This window comes from Apium graveolens, chromosome 4, assembly GCF_009905375.1.
Source record: "Apium graveolens cultivar Ventura chromosome 4, ASM990537v1, whole genome shotgun sequence".
In the NCBI taxonomy this organism is placed as follows: Eukaryota; Viridiplantae; Streptophyta; class Magnoliopsida; order Apiales; family Apiaceae; genus Apium; species Apium graveolens.
In genome coordinates this window covers 283,648,978-283,658,641 of record NC_133650.1, presented here as the reverse complement: position 1 = coordinate 283,658,641, position 9,664 = coordinate 283,648,978, and the positions used below count along the sequence as shown (strand labels likewise).

General features: G+C 39.5%; 1 non-coding gene across 1 annotated transcript; it reads left to right on the top strand.

Moving 5' to 3' along the window:
- The first annotated feature begins 3,290 nt into the window (after positions 1-3,290).
- LOC141722664 (small nucleolar RNA R71) lies at positions 3,291-3,397 on the top strand. The gene has a single exon (XR_012575671.1). It is a non-coding gene; the product is annotated as a small nucleolar RNA R71 (small nucleolar RNA).
- Positions 3,398-9,664: the final 6,267 nt, after the last annotated feature.

Here is a 9,664-nt window from a genome sequence, read left to right as displayed (position 1 = left end):
TGAAGTAAAAGCACCCAACGAATGAGTCTCGGCTTCGAATCCTTCTTAGAAACCAGATAGCGAATAGCTGCATGATCAGTGAATACTGTTACTTTCGTACCAAGCAGATAAGATCGAAATTTCTCAAAGCCAAAGACTATAGCCAATAGCTCCTTCTCAGTAGTGGTGTAGTTCAATTGGGCCCCATTTAAAGTCTTACTCGCATAGTAGACCACATGGAAGAGATTTTTCTTGCGCTGTCCCAGAACTGCACCTACCGTATAGTCACTCGCATCACACATCATCTCAAACGGTTATGTCCAATCTGGTGCTGTAATAACTGGTGCCGTGATCAAACTCTCCTTGAGAGTCTCGAATGCTGCCAAACATTCATCATCAAATTTGAAAGGCACATCTTTCTCAAGTAAATTGCACAACGGCTTAGATATCTTTGAAAAGTCCTTGATGAATCGCCGATAAAAACCCGCATGACCGAGAAAACTACGGATTCCTTTCACCGAATTAGGTGGGGGAAGATTTTCAATGACTCCCACCTTGGCCTTGTCCACCTCCAGACCTTTGCTAGAGACCTTATGCCCAAGGATAATGCCTTCACGCACCATAAAATGACATTTCTCCCAATTAAGCACCAAATTAGTTTCCACGCATCTTTTGAGTACGGCGCGCAGATTATTCAAACATTCATCATATGAGTATCCAAAGACGGAGAAGTCATCCATGAACACTTCGACGTTATTTCCAATCATGTCAGAGAATATAGCCATCATACATCTCTGAAAGGTGGCCGGGGCGCCACATAACCCAAACGAAACTCTACGAAAAGCAAATGTGCCAAATGGACAAGTGAAGGTAGTCTTTTCCTGATCCTCTGGTGCAATACAAATCTGATTATACCCGGAATAACCATCCAGAAGACAAAAATACTCATGTCCCGCCAATCTGTCAAGCATTTGATCAATGAATGGGAGAGGGAAGTGATCCTTCCTTGTGGCTTTGTTCAATTTTCTATAATCCATGCATACTCTCCATCCTGTAACTGTTCGAGTAGGGATGAGCTCATTCTTTTCATTTGCGACCACAGTGATACCTCCTTTCTTAGGTACTCATTGCACGGGGCTCACCCATGAGCTGTCAGAAATAGGATAAATGATGCCTGCAACTAGCCATTTCAAAATTTCTTTCTTCACCACCTCCTTCATGATCGGGTTCAGTCTTCGCTGCTGTTCCACAGTTGGCTTACTACCTTCCTCTAACAGAATTTTATGCATACAATATGAAGGACTTATCCCCTTGATATCTGCTATGGTCCATCCTATAGCCGATTTGAATTCTCTCAAAATCCTTAAGAGCTTGTCTTCCTCACTACCTGAAAGGTCAGCTGAAATAATAACAGGTAATGTAGATGAATCACCTAAAAAAGCACACCTCAAGTGTTCAGGTAATGGTTTGAGCTCCAAGGTAGGTGCTTCTTCTATTGATGGTTTGAGCTTCCCTTCAGCATTCTTAAGGTCAGAAGTACCAAGAGATTCAAATGGTATGTCGAGCTTTCGCTTCCATGGAGAAGCGTTCAGATATTGTAATTGCTCGTTGCTATCTTCATCATCACTGTCAAAATCCCCCACTAAGGCCTTTTCCAATGCATCAGACATTAGCATATGATCGAGTTCCGAAGTAACCGCAGAATCAATCACATCCACTTTTAAGCACTCCTCATCTTCTGTAGGGAATTTCATTGCCTTGAATACGTTGAAGGTCACATCCTGATCTTGGACCCACATAGTAAGTTCCCCTTTTTGCACATCTATCAAGGTACAGCCAGTAGCCAAGAAAGGCCTCCCCAAGATTATGGGAATCTTCTTATCTTCCTCAAAATCCAGAATAACAAAATCTGCAGGAAAGAAGAGCTTATCCACCTTGACGAGCACATCCTCAACTATGCCCCTTGGGTAAGTAATGGAACGGTCCGCCAATTGTAGCGACATGTATGTGGGTTTTGGATCAGGCAGATCCAGCTTTTTAAAGATCGACAAGGGCATCAGATTAATGCTTGCTCCCAAATCACAAAGGCACTTGTCAAAAGTTAGATTGCCAATGGTGCAAGGAATGGTGAAGCTTCCTGGATCTTTCAGTTTTGGTGGTAACTTTTGCTGCAGAACAGCGCTGCATTCTTCCGTGAGAGCAACGGTTTCAAGGTCATCCAGTTTCACCTTCCTTGAAAGAATAGTCTTCATAAACTTCGCATAACTAGGCATTTGTTCCAGAGCCTCAGCGAAAGGTATATTGATGTGAAGTTTCTTGAACACCTCCAGAAACTTCCCGAACTGTCTATCCAGCTTTTGTTGCTGTAATCTCTTAGGAAAAGATGGTGGAGGATAGAGCTGTTTCTCCCCTGTATTAGCCTCAGGCAGAGTGTGTTCAACAGTAGTCTTCTTTGATTCCGCCACTTTCTCCTTTTGCTTAGATTCTTCATCTCTAACTTCAGCTTCGACTTCTTTTGCCTTTTCAGCATCAGCTACTTTTCCAGACCTTAAGGTAATAGCCTTGACTTGCTCTTTAGCTTCCTTCCTGCCTGGTACTTCCGTGTCACTGGGAAGAGTGCCAGGTTGACGATTGAGCACTACATTGGCTAATTGACCGATTTGATTTTCCAAGGTCTTGATAGAAACCGCCTGACTCTTACACAACAGCTTAAGTTCCTCAAAATCAGCACTAGTAGGTGCAGCTGCACTTCCCTGTTGAGGATATGGTTGCCTTGTAGTATACTGCTGTGGTTGCTGGAATCCAGGTGGGTTAAACTGTTTACTCACTCCTTGCTGATATGGTGGCTGAATAGCATTCTGATTATTTCCCCAGCTGAAATTTGGATGATTTCTGTTGTTAGGATGATAGGTCGCTGGCACAGGTTGCTGTTGTCGCTGATAATTATTCACATACTGAACAGATTCGTTGACAAGAGAACACTGATCCGTAGCATGAGAACCTGCACAAAGCTCACAAACCATAGCTATTTGATTAACTCCATACGTAGCCAGAGAATCAACCTTCATTGATAGCGCTTGGAGCTGGGCTGCAATAGCGGTGGCTGCATCAACTTCCAGAACACCTGCGACCTTGCCTGACGTCATCCTCTGAGTTGGGTTTTGATGCTCGTTTGCAGCCATTGTCTCGATAAGATTATACGCCTCAGTATAGCTTTTAGCCCATAAGGCGCCTCCAGCTGCTGCATCGAGCATGGGCCGAGATTGGGCCCCAAACCATTATAAAAACCAGTGATTACCATCCAATCCGGCATTCCATGATGTGGACATTTTCTCAACATTTTCTTGTAGCGTTCCCAAGCCTCGCACATAGATTCTGTAGGTTGCTGCGCAAACTGAGTAAGAGCACTCCTCATAGCAGTAGTCTTTGCCATTGGATAAAACTTCACCAAAAACTTTTGCGCAAGATCTTGCCACGTAGTGATGGACCCAGCTGGTTCAGAATGTAACCAGTCTTTAGCCTTATCCCTCAGTGAGAATGGGAAAAGCCTCAACTTGATAGCCTCATCAGTCACGCCATTATACTTAAAAGTGCTGCAGATCTCGACAAAATTCCTTATGTGCATGTTGGGGTCTTCAGTTGCCGCTCCTCCAAAAGAAACAGAATTCTACACCATCTGAATAGTGCCCGGCTTGATTTCAAAGGTGTTAGCTTGAATAGCCGGATGAAGGATGCTTGACTGAATGTCATCAATTTTAGGCCGAGAAAAATCCATAAGAGCTGGATCAGCTTGAACAATACGATCTCCCATGTTTACAGGTTCTTTCTGCTCAGTTCCTGAATCCGAATCCTCAAAATCCAACTTCTCCGGAGTATCAAGAACTTCGTCTTTCTCCTCATCTGTATCTAAGGTCCTCTTGCGAGCACGAGAACGAGTTTGCATAAACGCTTGCTAAAGTACCTGAAACACAACCGAAAAGAGTAATTAACTACTACGTCCTAATCACTGAGTCCTAATGACCAATGATGGTAAGTACATAAACTAAACAAATACGCCGAGTCCCCGGCAGCGGCGCCAAAAACTTGTTAGGGCGAAATCACGCACTAATATTCACGCAAGTATACGCGTTCGCAAGTAATATAGAATACTTTCTAGTTCGTTCCCTCAGAGACTCAGACTAAGTTATTGTCTAATTAAACTCACTCACCAATGTATGATTACTTCTCAATGTTAAGATAACACTTAAAATTGTTGATTAAATATTAACTATAATTAACTACTTAATTAACCACTTAACTAACACTTCAATTTATCAATAATAAAACACTCATGAGATCACAACTTCATTATTACTTCCTTCTATAGCTATTGTTATTACCTTTAGCATGTGACAGTGATGATATTAATCGAATAACACGGAACTGATAAAAGCCAACTTTCATTGTACTAATACCATTCTACCAAACATCCACAATTAAGATAGAAGTTGAATAGTCATCAATTATGTTGAGTTCCTATATGTCTACAGAAATTGACAACACAACGATTTAAGCACAAGTTATTCCTTTTGATTATATAGGGCAAATAAAACTGTTAGAGTTACCCACTAATCATGCTCAACGTACATGAACCTATGCTAGCATGGCAAGTTCTAAATCTCAAGATCCACCGTCGCTTCACAAGAGATTAACACCCTATCTTATATGTTCGCGACGCACATAAGACGAATACGCACAACCAATACTAGATATCATGCAATCATCACACACTAAAGTATTAAATAATTAACTAAAGAATTCCATAATAAATCCGTTGCAACCTCATGATCACGATTAGCCCATAATAGAACTTATCGCCATCATGGGTTCATATGAAATCATGATAAACAAACACAAGAAAATAATAACTAAACTAATTATATTAAAACAGAGTACGTCACAAGAGTAAATAAGTCAAAGCAAGAAAACTAGCATCCAACGTTATAACGAAACAAGAATCACAAGAAAATATGCTTCCTCTTCGTTGCGGTGTGCTAAATCGGTCTTCTTCCTTATCTCCTTCGCTTCTTGCGCAAAACACAATCTAAAACATAATCTCCTTCATATTCTCTATGAAAACGTCTCAAATCTACTTATATAATAGTCCCATAAAACTCAGATTACGTAGAAGTTGGAAGCCAAACAGAAGTAGAAGTCTAAAATAATTCAGCTTTTTCCCCGACCCTGCGTGGCCGCTCAGCATTTCTGCGCGGGCGCGCAAGGCTGCTGCGCGGCCGCTCAGCATTGCTGCGCGGGCGCGCAGGACCCTACTGGAGAAATTCCAGGTTTGCTCCGTTTCTTCGCCATAATCTGCCCGTTCTTTTCCTCTCGCAATGGTGAACACATGCCAAGGCTTATTCTTGATGATTCCTCCTCCGAAATGCAACTAATACACTGAAATGCATAAACACTAGAAAAACGCATCAAATACACAAAATACTTGATTTCAAGACACCAATTTAAGCCATTTTAAGACGTTCTAAGTGGTATAAAATGCCACTTATCACATCACCAGTATCTCCAGCATTTGCAGCATCAGAACTTAAAGAATCAGTATCTTCTGATAAGACAACAGTGTGAGTAGCATTGGAGGCTTCAGCATCCTCTAATTGCTGATCTTGTTCTAAGTTCTGATCAACAGCCATATCCTGATGCTCACCTAAATTATGATCATCAACATCTTGATGCAGAGAAGGTATTGTTGATAACTCTGGAGTTTGAACAGCATCAGTAACAGGTGTTGTGGAAGGATTATTTGGTGTTGGAGCTTCTAAGAGAAGTACTGCAGGCACAACCAAGTTTTGAACATCAATATCAGCACTTGTGCCTGGATCAACAGAAGACACAGAAGGTGTGTTAGCCTTTTCAGAAACAGCTTCCTGAGATGGAGTTGATGGAGAAGAAGTGACTAGAGCAAATTCCTTGTCTTGTGAGATCAGAGATTCCTGATCCCCTTCCTTAGCTGCTTCCTCTTCATCATCTGAAACTGGCCTTTTTGCCCTCTATTTCTTGTATCTCTTTGTTGATTTGGATTCCTTGGGAGTTTCAGGAACTGTCATTCTTCTAAGCCGTTTGAGAAGCCTAGATCCCCCAATTCCAGAATCCTTCTGAGAAGTCACTTTCTCAGCTTCACCTACAACAGGTTCTGAAGAAGGAACCTGTTCCTCAGTATCAGATTCATCTCTCAGTACAGTCCTCCTCCTCTTTTGAGGTGTTTGAGGAATAGTTTTTGTCCTCTTTGGCTTGGAGGATGAGGGTTGAACAGTCTGTGAAGTAGAGAGATAGGATTTGAGATAAGTCCTGAGGGTAGGTTGAGTAGTATGAGTGGTAGGTGCTGAGGATGATGGTTTTTGGGTGTTTGTGGTTGGTTGGACATCAGAGTAAACAGATCTATAAGTATCAGGATCAGCATTTACTAGGATCTGTTTTACAGACTGAGGAATCTGTAATGGTCTAACCACTGTTTTCTTAGTATCAGCATTTACCAGATCATTAAAGTATCGTTTTGCAACTCTAAAAGGTGGGGTTGAGGAACTGACTAATTGAGGTTCATCAGTACAAAAAGTATATATAAGTTGACATAATCTAGCAAAATAGACAACATTTCTATCCTCTGTCATCCTATCCCCAATAAAACCAATTATTCCAGTTGCAAAATCAAAATGAGTTTGATGGATAATAGCATACCCTATGTGCTGACTCAGAATTGGGATAACATCAAAATTCGAATATTTGTTCCCAAAAGCTTTGGTGATGTAGTCAAAGAAGAAACTCCATTCTCTTATGATATTAGCCCTTTTTAACTGCCCAAGCTTTGCCAAACTCTTTTCATATCCCAAATCAGCCATTAACTCCTGAAGTGCTGATTCCTCTGGAGTTGAAAAAGTACAATTTTCTGGGAGATGTAGAGCTTTGCGTATTGTACTAGGAGTGACTGCATAAGATGAATCACCCACTTCAAAAACAATACCGGGAGTGCCATGTTTACCACCATCATCAAAGTGCCTAGTCCGCCAAAACGTCAGAACTTTTTGACTCGAAAAGACTTCAGGCTGAGTTAATGCATACCCAATCTCACTGTGTGCAAGAAGATCTTGCACAAAATGCAATTCAGATGGAGCTTCAGCATGATCAAGAATTGCAGCATAGTTGTTTGGAACAAACTTAGCTCCATCAATGATTAAATCCTTAGGTGCCATGTGAAAAATTAATATTTAAAAGTGCCTGTTAGGTGTTTGATAAAATGTCTGTATGAAAAACCAACGTGAGAGAAAGAGAGAGTAAAAGCAAGTAGAGAGAAAAAGTATGAAGGAAATAAAAGATTAAAGAAATCCTTTCTCTGTCGTACTTATACTCAAAAAAAATGTTACCGTTGGACACCTGTCAGACAGGCAGTAATAACGGATAGTTACTGGGCTCGAGAAAACAGGAATCATTACTTCAAGGAAAAAACCGTTCCACTTACCCAGATATTCCATTAATCAAGGTGAAACAATTTTAATTCAAAAGTGAAACCGTTCCCACTGATTTAATTAATTTTCACTACATCATTAATATTCTGAAAAGAAATCAAGTGAAAATGACCAAGATAAATTAGATGAGTAAGTACTGATAAAGGAAAGTCAGAACTTAAATTAAAACAGAATTTATATGGTCATCAGAATATCAATCAGGATTTGTCAATGCATTACAAAATATCTTAGAGAAAAAACTTGAAATACAGACAGATTTCATTAATATATCAAGAGAATATTAATCATGAATGTATTCTCTTGATATATTAATGAAATGGAAATTACATCAGTACTTATACAAGATTTCCCTAAGCTACTGAACCTAACATCAACAGCTTTAGTCCTAGCTAAGAAGCCTGACAAAGCTGATGATGAAGAAAAACAGGAAGAAGACAAGATTAAATCATTTCTTCTTCTTCCTACTCTCGACAAACAGAATGGCGAGTCTGATGATTCGCTCTTGCTGGCGGAGAGCTGCCAGTCTTTCCTCCTCCAATCGCTCCAGATGGCGATGGTAATCCATATAGAAGAACAGGAGGTGGGTCAGTACCTCCTGTGGGACAGAGTCCCATATCTCCTCAGGAATGGCTGTGACATGTCATTCCTGCTGCCAATCGGCACAGCTTAGCTCCATATTGAAGTTTTGGTAGTTCAAAAACATGTTGTATCTGACCATTGTGTTTTTGAAAGAAAAAGTATGAAGGTAAGTGTGTGAGAAAGAATTTGATGGGAAGGCTGATGTGAAGTGGCTGCTTATATAGGCAAGAGAATGCCAGGAGACGTAAAAGTATTTAATGCTGACAGGTAGAATTAATTCTACCTCGTCTCCCTAGACTTTGAAAAAGAATAACATTCATTGGAAAGAGGAAACATGGTGTAAAGCGCACAAGAAACAAGTAACAGTGGACTGTTCAAGTACGAATACCATTAATCCTAATCATAGTGACTATTAATCTTCCACTTCAACATATTCAAGTATTAACTGAGACTGTTATCAAATTTTATTCACAGATAAGTCAAGTAAAACATTAGACTGTAATATCAGAACTTAGACTTATATCAGAACTTAACAGTCATCAGTACATAATTTCTTAACTCGAAAAAGGAATGCCTATCTTAGTAAGTCCTCATACAAGTTCTGAGTTATACTCTTCAGAACTTAATTATCAGAATATGCAACCAGAGCTTGTCCTCAGAGTTAGTGCAAAGTGACACAATGACTGTTTATCTAAAATAACATAGACCTCCACAGAAATTTTCATCATTCAGATGGAGTGATTAGTGTGTGCATTAAGCTAAATAATAGACAAAGAGTAAAGTCTGATTCACTTCAGTACATCTTAGAAATAAGGCATAACTAAAATTTTGCTAAAGAGCTGTCATTGTCCTGAAACCTACTGATGAATGAGTTCATGCTTGAGTCCATCTCAACTGTTTTGTGCTAATTTTATGCATCTTTTGAAATTCTATTTTACAGTGGCTTCTCAGTGTAAGTGAGTCACGACTGCTTATCAGAATTTATGCTATTATCAGAGTATTTCTCCAGTAATCATAGAGTGTGAAAAGTCACCAAGAAAATATTTTGCTTTTCTAATGCATATTTACTTAATACCAGCAATGCACTTGGGTCGTCCCTTCCACATTTTTACTCTAGATCTCAAAGGAGTACCTGATTTTATTCTTTGATCTTTTTGCTTTTTCTTTTGATAAGTGAGGTTTATCAGCACTTAGTACATTCAGCAGTTTTATTAGTATCAGAACTTAACAGATGAGTAGCATTATTCTAATTTGTGACTTAGTAATAAGATAAACAAAGTGAACTCAACTAAGCTCAATTATCAGAATTTGCTAGTGTCATAAGATTTCCACTGAAATAATTACTTCTTACATGGAATCATTTGTTTATTGAAGACTACTAGGTCAGTATCTAGCACAGTTATCCTCATAGGATTGAATAGTTACTTGAACAGACATATCACTTATCAGAGTTTAAAAACATATATCAGACAACAATCAGTACTTAAATGCGTATTTCAATTAATCACAGAATAAACAAAGAGATTACATTCTGTAAATACTGATCATAAAGTCTGATGCATCAGAACAAAACTAGACATATTTAGAAAAAGAAC